Genomic DNA, 13,437 nt, shown 5'->3' on the forward strand with positions numbered 1-13,437 from the left:
TATCATCGCTATCATCAGATTTAGATCTTAGTACTTTGGTGTACTCCAAGGATCTCCACAATAATTTCCACTCAGTTGACAGAAGTTAGCTGGAAGAGATTGCATTGAACCTGCACCTACCTACATTTCTTAGTGGTCATGGTGGTACATAGAAAAAATTCCAAGAAAGTCATCTTTGAAGTACCTAAATTAGGTTACATTTTATGAAGTTACTTTCTAATGTCGTCTGCACTTGTTATTTTGTGTGGATATATTACCAAAACGTTCTTACACGCTTCATGCTTTTTCCCACACGTTCGTGCTATTCTGTGCTTTGTACAATGTTGCTGTTACAACAAAAACACGGAGAGTAGTGTCGCGGCGGCGGCCATAACTCATGCGCACCCGCCCGGCGCTCGTGCCGCAGTAAATGATTGCATGCGCGCAGCGCTAAATAACAACTAACTATGATCCATGCACCACCAGAATATAACATGGCATAGGCTTAGAGATAAACTCAATTCAATTTAGGTAAGTGTTATTTCTCCGTAACAAGTATATATACGAGGAAGCCATAGGGTTCGGCGTGCGCAACATTGCCGATAAAATGCAGGAAAGCAGGCTTCGATGGTATGGTCAAGTAAAACGAAGGCCTTCTGACTACGTAGGAAATTTGGCACTACAACTTTCCATCCCAGGTCGAAGCTCTAGGGGCAGACCCAGAACAAGATGGAAGGATGTAGTGCTAAAGGACATGAGTGAGTGCAAATTATCCGAGGACGATGTCGTGGACAGGGCGAAGTGGAGAAGGTTAAGCAGAAAAGCTGACCCCGCCACCATGTGGGATAGTTAAGAGGAGTGAGAGTTATTTCTCCATCACGCCACTGTGGCATTTGGTCGATCGACTGAATTCGTTATTCCTACTTAACCACTCACATGATTGATATTTTTCAGTGACCTCTATTATTATTATAAAATAAGGGTGACAGCAGAAAAGCATGTGAGTGGTTAACCACCACTTAGGTACCTAAAATCGCATGCCATTGGTTGAGACGGCCTTTAGTCAACATTTCCCATGCCGTTGCGTCTTTTATTGCCGACTACGTAAAGTCAGCAGCAGAAGTTGCTAAGCGGGCGAGGTGTTCAAAATGATTTTATTGCGACGAGACATTATTGTTAAGAGAATAAGAGCGTGTCAAGGTAATTTTGAACACCTCGCCCGCTTAGCAACTTCTGCTGCTGACCGACGAACGGATCAAAATTGTAGAGTCATACCAAGAAAAGTCTGCAGCGGATTTGATAGCCCACGCAGTGCAAGTGTTATTTTAAATGTCAAACTTCTATGAAATTATGATTTATAAATAACACTTGTACTGCGTGGGCTGTCAAATCCGCTGCAGACTTTTCTTGGCCTGACTCTACCTCTTACTAACAAGCGCAAACTCCGAGTTATTCATCATCGACCAGTTTGATGGTATTAAAAACCGGGCAAGTGCGAGTCGTACTCACGCACAAAGGGTTCCATACCATAATGCAAAAAAAAAAACTATAAAAAAGCAAAAAAAAAACGGTCACCCATCCAAGTACTGACCACTCTCGACGTTGCTTAACTTTGGTCAAAAATCACGTTTGTTGTATGGGAGCCCCATTTAAATCTTTATTTTATTCTGTTTTTAGTATTTGTTGTTATAGCGGCAACAGAAATACATCATCTGTGAAAATTTCAACTGTCTAGCTATCACGGTTCGTGAGATACAGCCTGGTGACAGACAGACGGACGGACGGACGGACAGCGAAGTCTTAGTAATAGGGTCCCGTTTTACCCTTTGGGTACGGAACCCTAAAAATTGCATTGTTTACCAAAGCTACGTAGATCAATTTTGATAAACATACAGTTGCGGGTTCAAGTCCTGCCGGAAGCGTAATTTTTCCATTTTTTCCTTTAATATAAAACTTGAAAGCTACGTAGATGTGCTTAAAGATGCGTTTAAAAAAACGAATAGACTCTTTAATTTTTTTACTGAGCTTGGACAATTTTTCTAGACAGTCTAAGAGGTCGGTTAAAAATGTATCGCGAAACTGATAGATTCATAAAATTAGCAAATTGAACGTTTTTCCTAATCTCTCGGCCTTGACTCCAACTGGAGTGCGCCATTGTTTAGATTTTAGAAAACAAACAGCACGTAACGTTCAGAAATAAAATCCTTCACTCACTCAGTAACTGACTGTCTATGGAACGCTTCGCATTTTGCGTATTTTACAATTCGTGATATTTACCTCTAGAGTTACAGGCGACCATAAGCTACGGAAACTGCTTACCATCAGGCGAGCGAGACGCATGCTAATTTGCCACCAACGTAGTATAGAATAAGTTTTTGGCAAAAATATCATTTTTGGTACAAGCTTTTATCGCTGACTGTAGTTTTCTTGACAGACAACTAAATACTCATCGAGACAATTCTAAAAACCCCTAACACAATTAGGTTGCGTTGTTTCATCACAGAGTTCCTATGGCCACCCCCTGTCTCCATCATCAGACCGGCTCGATGGTACCATAATATTGCATTTGTCATCCGATTTATACATGCATTTGCATGTATGATTTCAGCTCAATCGGAAACCGGGAAGTGGATCAAATTTAACTTGCAAGATTTGATTACAGACAGACAACGGTCAGGTGAAAGTAAATAAAAGCTTGTAAAAATCATCGGCTGCCGACGTGATGCCATGTCATGAGCCTTTCCATTTGCCTAAGTCTCTCAGCACACTGTCCAATGTGTTAATGAGACATTACATTCTCAATTCGCAGTAGAAGGTAAATTACAAAACCGTACATACATTAAATAACTCAGCTTCAACATTCCAATATATTAACACGAGATGTAAAGTAAACAAAATCAAGTTCTAAATAAACGAGTACTCGAAACGCTGGAATGAGAACACTTGATTTATTAAATAAATGAGCAAGTCTCCAATCCGCATTAGATTAGCGTTTCAGTCGAAATCGTTTTGTACAATAAGATAATGACTTTATATGCGTTATCTTTATGTCGTCTCTATATGTCGTGTCGAAATATTTTCTATAATGTTGATCAGAGAGGAAAATTGGGACTACGCCGAGACGCCGTCCAGTTACAACTTCAGTACCGGAATCTCTATTAAGGGTCCATAGAATACATATTGTCTATGGCACCTCGCTGGCCCAATATTACAGGGTTCTATGTTTCACTTTTATTGAACTGAAATTTGAACATTGTCATAGTGACATTAAGTTTAATTCCGACTAGGTATCTTGATAATTTTTAAGAAAAAAAACCGACTTCTATGGGGCCCGGTGAAAGATTATGGTAGATGGTGCACTATGTAGAAAAGGAGGTAAAAACTACTTTCTAGTAGCATTTCGTGTCCGTAAGGGTCGTAGTTCTAGCCTAACGTAACCCACTTCTCTGATAGCAGTTCGGTTCTGTGAGGATCGCAGTTCGAGCCTAATCAAACCCATTTTTCTAGTAGCATTTCGTTTCTGTAAGGCTCGCAGTTCTAACCAAACCTAACCCACTTTTGTTCGGTTCTGTGAGGATCGCAGTTCAAACCTAACCTAACCCACTTAACGGCGCATGCGGTGCGGTGTACGGGGGTTTGAGCGGGAGGGGTTTGGCATCATCATACTTTATACCTACATTTTATGGTAGGTAATCATAGCGGTTTATTTAGTTTAGGTATCATAGGGGTTTTCCGGGTCAAGGTCCGGGTCTCTGAGTCAGAGTCCGGGTCCGAGTCCCGGTCCAAGTCCGGGTCCGGGTCCGAGTCCGGGTCCGAGTCCGGGTCCGAGTCCGGGTCCGAGTCCGGGTCCGGGTCCGAGTCCGAGTCCGAACCGGATCCGGGTATGAGTCCGGGTCCCAGTCCAAGTCAAAATCGAAATTCGAAATCACCAAACATGTACTATGCGTCGTTGAAGAGTTCTGTTCTGATCATCATCAGCAGTTCCACTTCATCAAATGCGACAGTTTTTAATGTAAATGCTTGATTTTATGATGAAAATACAAAAAATTCTATACGTATGCCTTTAAGATTTGAGGAGTTCCCTCGATTCCTTATGGATCCCATCATCAAAACTCGATCTTGACAGAAATGTGGCTTAAAAACTAAACTAGCTTAACAAACATAACGAAGAGGACAAATCGCCAAACGTGAACTATGCGTCGTTGAAGAGTTCCGTTCTGATCATCATCAGTAGTTCCACTTCATCAAATGCGACAGTTTTTAATGAAAATGCTTGATTTTCTGATGAAAATACAAAAATCTCTATACGCATGCCTTTAAAATTTGAGGAGTTCCCTCGATTTCTCATGGATCCCATCATCAGAACTCAAGCTTGATAAAATTGTGGCTTAAAAACTTAACTTGCTTAACAAACATAACGAAGGGGACAAATCGCCAAAGGTGAACTATGCGTCGTTGAAGAGTTCCGTTCTGATCATCATCAGCAGTTCCACTTCATCAAATGTCACGTTTTTGAATGTATATGCTTGATTTGTTGATAAAAACACAAAAATCACCATATGTATGCCTTTAAGATTTGAGGAGTTCCGTCGATTCCTCATGGATCCCATCATCAGAACTGGATTTTGACAAAAACGGGACCAATCTGTATGCATATACATACAATCAAAAAAATAATTTTCAAGATCGGTCCAGTAATGACGGAGATATGGAGTAACAAACATAAAAAAAAAAAAAAAAAATATAAAAAAAAAAAACATACAACCGAATTGATAACCTCCTCCTTTGGGATTTGGAAGTCGGTTAAAAATGTAACATGGAACCCTGTAATATTGGGCCAGCGACCTGTTTTTTGTTTGGTGCTAAGCTACTAGACTAGTGCATGATTCTATGGACAGGGACACCTCATATCTGGACAGCCGGCCTAGCCAAGGTTACAATCGCTATCGCTTCGACAGCGAAAAGCATTATTTCTCTCTATCACTCTTCCATATTAGCGCGACAGTGACAGTTGCGTTTCGATCGCTACGGAGCGTAAGCGATTGGCATCTTGGCTACGCGGCCTGGCCACTAAACGCCCGGCTAAACGACAAACACGAAACATGAGCTTTGTGTCTGGTGCTGGCGTTCGGCCAGCATGCAATTATTTAATATTTGATATCTGCTAATTATTTCATTCACGCCGAGTTAGGGATAAAGGGAAGGGGAAAGCGACGGACGCTTTATCCTATCCACAGGTCAGACAAAACATCCTCCGGACTAAGCATAGTAGCGGTACCCCCTCTGCCACAAATACACGATAGTTTAACTCCATTTTCGAGTCAAAGTGTCTTTCTGTGACGCCCGTGTCTTTGAACGGACCAAACACGGCACGGGACTCGCTCACCTCGTCCCGCGCACCCCTGTATTTTTGGCAGCATCGGTTCCATGAAATAATTGCTCTAACCTCCGTCTAGAGGATACCTAAATCCTATCTATCTATGTCTATGATCCTATCTGGTTCTCCTGGGCGTTCGACTTGCATTATATCCAGGAATCCATCCGTCGCCAGCGCCACACATCAGCGTAGTTCCAAATATGAATTCTACGAAAGCGACCATCAACAGCACGCCGTCCCGTCGACCTGTCAGATTTTGATTAATCATGGGGCAGATTTATCGCTGACACTAGCAGGATAATGAAATGAGATTTAAATGCGTCTTTTAATAGATTAAATGGTTGAAAGTAGAATACAGTAGAGATGTCTCTCTACGACTTTTGTACAAAGATTATACTGACGTCCTCAGAGATTGACTAAGCACGAATGCTCAAAGAAGATAGTATTTGAACCGGCTAATGCTAACCAGATCTTCATTTATAATATTGTAGCTGTTTATTGTAGCCATTAAACATACATTTACGACTAGAGACAACTTTATTTTCCAGTTGTGATTCAAGCTCACATTCCAATGTGCTGCACTATTTCAGCTAAACATTTATTAATGATTGTCAAGAAATTTCGAGGAAACACCGCATAGGTAATGGTTGCGAAAATTTATCCTTGCCCTAGTTCTAGCAAATTAATTAGTAAACCAGATGGCAACAAACCTAAATAAACATACAAGATCGTCCCAGCATTAAATGTATCCATCAACATGGAATCTACGTCAGGTTAGGCAGGGGACTTAAAAAAACGGTAATGGATAATATGACATCGTGATTTTGATGACGACTTCGTTATTCAGTTGGCTAAAAAAAATGTATCATGAATAAAAGTCAACCTACACGGAAAAAATCACGTGCAATTTCAAAATAACGGATCAAGCCCGCAAATAGCAAGATTTCGGTAACCAATTGCGTCACAAGTTGACATTCTCGGTGGTCTGCTAGAGTTTAATATACGCGGCCGGCCACATCTCGCGCGAAATCCAGCAGATCTGCCAAGCCCAATTTAATGTATTTCTGTGTAATAATTAGCATCGTTAAATAGCTCTGGCAAACAAGCTAATTCTCACAAACAAAACATCTTACCGTTCAGGAAGATTTAAAAATAAAACTCACTGACACAGCACTGAAAAAAACACCTTGATGTTTATGAAATTCCAATGCACTTACTTCCGGTATTTGAAAAAAAATCGGGCGATCACAAGATGGCGGGAAAAAAGCCCGGGAAAGTTCTGAACTTGGCGGGATCTCGCGCTCGGATTACAATTTCGCTAAACTAGTTCGTGTAATTTATTAACGATTTAATGTGTCCGGATTTTGGCTGGGGCTAATTTTTATCGCAGGAGTCTGCTCTGCCAGCGAACATACGTGACTACTGAAGTACTGACCAAGTCTCACGTGGTGGAATATAAAATTTAGGTGGCAACGGGTGACATGGCGGTGCAGTATATTTTTGAATACGAGACATATTTCATGCGCGCCCGGTTGCATGGAAATAATAACATCATAAAATTATTTTTAGGTTTTCACTTGTAATTAGGTTGCAGGAGTTTCGTCACAGCGTTAAGGATAACTCACGCTAGACCGGGCCGTGCCCGGGCCGAGGCATTTATGACGGCTGACCGGTGATCAAGTTGTGCTTTCCATAGAACACATAGCGCCGGAAGCTCCGGCCCGGCCCCGGCCCGGTCTAGCGTGAGTCATCCTTTATGCGTACGTTATCATCAATTTAGAATTCTAGATTAAGCCTTTGCTGACACTATAGTTCGTTTTTTTTAGCATGAGAAAGAACTTGCAAGAAGGTAAGCGATCTTGACATGTCTTTTACGCTTGTTAAAAACCAAAAACTATTACTTATGAGAGCAGAAGAATATAAATGATCGTATTAGATTCATAATTGTTACATATTTGCCGTAACTTATTTTTAAATTGTGTTTTTCAATTAAAAGACACATCAAGATTGTTTACCTTTTTTCTAATGCTAAAAAAAAACCGGGCAAGTGCGAGTCGGACTCTACAGAAAAAAAAACGAAAAAAAATGCAAAAAGAAAACGGTCACCCATCCAAGTACTGACCACTCCCGACGTTGCTTAACTTTGGTCAAAAATCACGTTTGTTGTATGGGAGCCCCATTTAAATCTTTATTTTATTCTGTTTTTAGTATTTGTTGTTATAGCGGCAACAGAAATACATCATCTGTGAAAATTTTAACTGTCTAGCTATCACGGTTCGTGAGATACAGCCTGGTGACAGACGGACGGACTGACGGACGGACAGCGAAGTCTTAGTAATAGGGTCCCGTTTTACCCTTTGGGTACGGAACCCTAAAAACGAGGTATAGCAAAACGCATGCCTTTATTACCTACCTAGTCGCGCATAGGTAAAGCCAAAGTCATGTTTTATCACTTCCATGTGCAGTAAAGGCAGTCACATAGGCAGAGTTGTTAACGTAAGTTAGATTTAAGTATTTTCTATATTTTTGGGGGTAATTTAATTTTCATATTTCGTAAGGCCGGCAAGCAATTAGCACAGTTAAAGTGGTGGTAGGCAGGCACTTGGCGAGAAGGAACAATAGAGGAATGGAGGACAAGATGGGTAATAAAATCAGTTTTGAGATCTCCGGCCTAGCCAAGGTTACAATCGCTATCGCTTAGACAACGAAAAGCATTATGACTCTCTATCACTCTTCCATATTAGCACGGCACACATAGGTTGGAAATCGCGATTTAGGCCGCCAAAAGTCAACTTTCTAAAAGTCGGCTTATCGCAAAACTAATTAGTTCTCGAAAAACACCACACTATCACGGAATTAATCCCACCCCACCACCACCCTTATCAGTTACGTAGGTAATCTACCAGGTTCTCAAACCTCAGTCATCACAAACGTTGCACGCGCGATTCTTAGCACTGTTATCCGAAGCAAACATTTCTAAGCCAATATTTATTTTTATGGAGTTTATTTGTCAGTGAAAGTGATGGATATCAAAAATTCAGGTAAATTTCTATTATTTTAAATTATTTTGAATTAGAAATATTTATTTTATGATATATATATAACCCACTAAACATGACCCTTTTCTTGATGAAAATTTTGTTATTTTTTCATATTCAATTGTGAAAATACTATACTTCCGGGCACGTCCCAGTTATATTTTTTATGTCATTCTATAAATCAACTATATCTTTACATTTTATGAAAAAATTGGAGGGCACTTTGTAAAATATCGAGTTTTAAAAAAAAATTTCGGAAATGGCAAATTATTACGTTTTGTTTTCATTAGCGTTAAAATGTCTTTTTCATCACACTTGCTCGGAAAAGATGTATTTACACGTAGGGCTTGCGGGCGGGAAATTGAAATTTTCGCCCTAGGGCGGAAAAAATCTTTTCCGAGCAAGTGTGATGAAAAACACTTATTTACACGTAGGGCTTGCGGGCGGGAAATTGAAATTTTCGCCCTAGGGCGGAAAAGTGTTTTATACAGAAGTTTGTTTTTATTAATTCTCCTTTTTTTCCTTACAAGTGTGATGAAAAACATTGTGTGTGCCACGGGCGGTAAAGAAATTCCGAACTCGTGAACATTTTAAGCCCTCGCTTCGCGTCGGGCTTAAAATTGACACTCGTTCGTAATTTCTTATTTCCCGCCCTTAATACACAATGTACTATTCTGTTATTCTAGGTTCATCAAATGCCTCTGGGTTAAAAGTTGTGGCTTGAAAATACCTGTCTGATAAGTTAAATGAACAGAATTTTCAGTCAATAACTGAAAAATTGGACTTTTTGGAAAATTATCTCCTTATGCGCTCAGGTGACGGAGATGAAGAAAAAAAGAACATGAAGCGTAAATTTTCACATTTTGAATCAGAATTTAAAAAGAGATGGATTAGATCACGTCGCATTTTGGAAAATTTTCTGATATCTAATGAATCTTGGTTGGAAGGAAGCTCCGCCGCTCCGCTCATACGCTCTGGAAACGGCAAAGCTTTATATAAATTTGTATGAGTGGCATCCGATGACACCGACAATGCACAAAATACTGATCCATGGCAGAATTACATATTATTGAAAACTTAATAGTTCCCTTAGGACATCTTTCGGAGGAAGCTGCAGAAGCCCGAAACAATCACTTTCGGCCATATCGTTTAAACTATGCCCGAAAGTTTTGCCTGGACATTTACCATAGGCTGCTTCTGACCTCCGATCCGCTTATCAGCAGTACCTACGAGAAAGATAACGAAACCTCGAGTTAAATTATTTCTGTCAGAAACTATGCAGCTATTGATTTCTGCTGAGCCACATAAGGCGAGAGCGGAGAATGATCAATGCTATCCAAGCGATGCTGGATTTTTCTTTAAGATATGATGATGATTAAATGTGGCGAGGGTTTTATTTATTTATATTAATCTTTTTGGGTAAATGTATCAATCGTAATAATATTAGATAACAACCTTTGTATATTTCTATTAGTTTCTGTAATACATATGTTACTCTTATACCTAAATATAATATATATGTATAAATATATGTGTATTTTATTATTTGTATGTTCAATGGAAGAAAATACATATTTATTTACTATATTATCTATCATTAATACTCGTTACCTATATTAAATAATCAAGCGAGGAGGATCAAAATCAACATTTTTTGGAAAAAAGGGCCAAAATTTAAAAATAATAATTGTAATTATCTAAAAATATGTTTTCTTAGTTCGAAATCGTATGTAAAGCGCAAAAATGCAATAAAATATTTTTGGCGGCCTAAATCGTGATTTCCGACCTATGTGCGGCAGTGACAGTTGCGTTTCGATACCTACGGAGCGTAAGCGATTGCCATCTTGGCTACGCGGCCGGCCCCAATTTCACATCGGTGACAGGTGCGACGAATTGTAAAATCACTGTTGCTAACGTCACAGGCATCCATGGGCTACGATTACCACTTACCATCGGGCGGGCCGTATTCCTGTTTGCCACCATCATTGTATTATTTAAAAAAACTTTATTATATCGGAAAAAACAAGATATTTCTCCTGCGAAGTTTCTGACAATTGTCAAAGATTTAGAAGAATTGTAGGTAATTCTTGACAGGTAATGAGAGTTATATGTCGGAATTTCGTGACAATTGTAGTGTTTCTTGTGACAATTGTCATAAACTTAGCAAGAGTAATATCTGTTTTTTTCCGATATCATAAAGTTTTTTTTGGTAATACAATGATGGTGGCAAACAGGAATACGGCCCGCCCGATGGTAAGCGGTAACCGTAGCGTAGCCCATGGATGCCTGTGACGTCAGCAACAGTGATTTTACAATTCGTCGCACCTGTCACGTTGGTGAAACAGGGGCCTGAGACAATCAACTAGATGGTGAGAGAATATTTGCCGCATGTGCCGTAACACTGGACAGCGCACATTATTAGCACAGCGCCGAAAAGAGAGAGCAGTGTGTGAATCTCTATCTGAATAATATCTGATAGTGACTGAATAGGTAAGTAGTAGTAAGTACATATGTAGGTTGTTTACCTACAAAAAAGAACGTACTCTCATTATAAAGGACGGCAATGCGCTTGCTACTCCTCTGGTCTTGCAGGTGTCCACGGACGACGGTAATCGCTTACAGTCAGGCAATTCGTCTGCTCGTTTCCCTCCTATATCTTAAAACACAGGACCGAAAATTGTGGTGTAATGAAGAAAAGGGGTATACATATACCCACATAGGCCACATATATTATACATAAACCACAGAGATCAGCGCTGACTCTCGGGGTCTCGGGTCAGTATTAATTACTCGTATGCTGAGGCGAGCCCATTTCGTGGTAAAGAATATGTAATAATGTATGTCATAAACCTTATAAATTATAATGTTACGTTTGTATGTACACTAAGTTTATCACGAAAAATAAAAGATTTATGATTTATGATCTACCTAGCAGTAGGTAGATCTCTGTACCTGAATAGTATATCTGATAGTGGTTGAATAGATTAGATCGTTTCTATTTTTTATCTGAGTGGATGAGATGTCAATCGTTTCGCCCCGACCGCCCCGTAGCGAACGAAACGCTTATGTCTCTGTCGCACTGATTTGGAAGAGTGATAGAGAGAGATTACCGTTTCTCTACTGCGCAAACGATTAACATCTTGGCTAGTCTCACTGGTACACCCGTACCGTACGTACCTAGTCTATACGTATCAAATACGTATCAACCGAAGGACATTCAACGTTCTACTGCCATCTAGCGGCGAATAGAAGAACTAGGTTTTAGTAAATCAATTTGCTTGTTCATAGTCATAACACAAGTCATGAGCATTCACGGGATCTAATGTCAACCAACACCATAACCACGATTAACAGGCTTTAAAAATAAACACAAAACTAGCATGTCTTTGTCCTATCTAAAAAAAACCGGGCAAGTGCGAGTCGGACTCGCGCACGAAGGGTTCCGTACCATAAAGCAAAAAAAAAACGGAAAAAAATGCAAAAAGAAAACGGTCACCCATCCAAGAACTGACCACGCCCGACGTTGCTTAACTTTGGTCAAAAATCACGTTTGCTGTATGTGAGCCCTTTATTTTATTCTGTTTTTAGTATTTGTTGTTATAGCGGCAACAGAAATACGTCTTCTGTGAAAATTTCAACTGTCTAGCTATCACGGTTCGTGAGATACAGCCTGGTGACAGACAGACGGACGGACGGACGGACGGACAGCGAATATACGCGGTCTTAGTAATAGGGTCCCGTTTTACCCTTTGGGTACGGAACCCTAAAAACGATTGTTCTTCAGTTTGTAAAGATTGGTTTTCCTAAGATAGCGGTGCCATCATATAGCGGCCGTCTCCATACTAAATAATACGACTAAATATGGATGTCGTAGTATTTGTATGGAGACGGCCGCTATATGAAGGCACCGCTTTCCTAGGAAAATAGAGCAATGATAGAGCATAACCAAGGCCCCTACCACAAAAGAGATAGGTACAGAAATCAATCTACATACAAAGCACGCTCGAGCAACGCACACATAGACACTGCTCACGGACACGATATCTCGGACCAGTTGGAACCAGTGCGAGCGCGAGTGCCATCCGCTTGAGACATGCGTCTGTGAACTTTTTTGTGCAATAATGGAGAAACAAAACAAAAAGTTATTATAACTGTACAGTGGACGGTTGTTTAAATTCAACATTAACCGGTGAATTGTCGTTTTTTAAGCTACCAGTGGTTTCAGAGAGAATGCGTATGCGAATTTATTACATTGTACATGAGAATGCGAATTTATTACACTTTAAAATATAATAATCGTGCATTTCGCCAAACTCGAAATCATCGCAAGATATTTTCTGTGGCAAATCTGTAATATAACAATGACATTAAAATGAACTACTTGAGTGAACTATTTGAGTTATTAATGTCATTATTAATTTATATTTCCATTCTTCCCGTTTCATCCTCAACAATAAATCAAACAATTAGATACGAGATACGATACGATGGATACGAGTGCCACTACCACGATAGTTTTTTGTGCATAAGTCATAGTTCGCAACAATCGCAACCCTAGAGCGACCGCCGAGCGTAGGTATGAAAAGTAAAGTACATACATGTGATTGACTTCTGTACTTATCTGTTTTGTGCCCCTACCTTTATTGTTCTATTTGACGGCGCAGCAACTAGTATCATTTCTCTCTCCTCGCTCTTTTAAAATGCCATTTGTCAAAAAAGGACAACTATACTGTTGACAAGATGGACTTCAAATCCAAGTGGCCCCTTTTTAGGCGACCCGGGTTGTGCATGTGTGCGTAAAAACGTATATGTGTGCTCTTTTAGGGATGTGAAAAGTCGATTTTAATCATGTTATATATCGATAAACGCTACACAGCGGAACGAAATAGCGATTAATTGAAGCTTCAATATCTTCGTTAAACATAAACATAATTGAAATGCTAATGGATAATGAATATATTATAATGTAATAAAATAATTCAATTATTGCGGACCACCTATTTTAATAGGTATTTATGTATTTTAATTAAATATCTGAACTTT

Source organism: Cydia fagiglandana, chromosome 22, assembly GCF_963556715.1.
Source record: "Cydia fagiglandana chromosome 22, ilCydFagi1.1, whole genome shotgun sequence".
Lineage (NCBI taxonomy): Eukaryota > Metazoa > Arthropoda > Insecta > Lepidoptera > Tortricidae > Cydia > Cydia fagiglandana.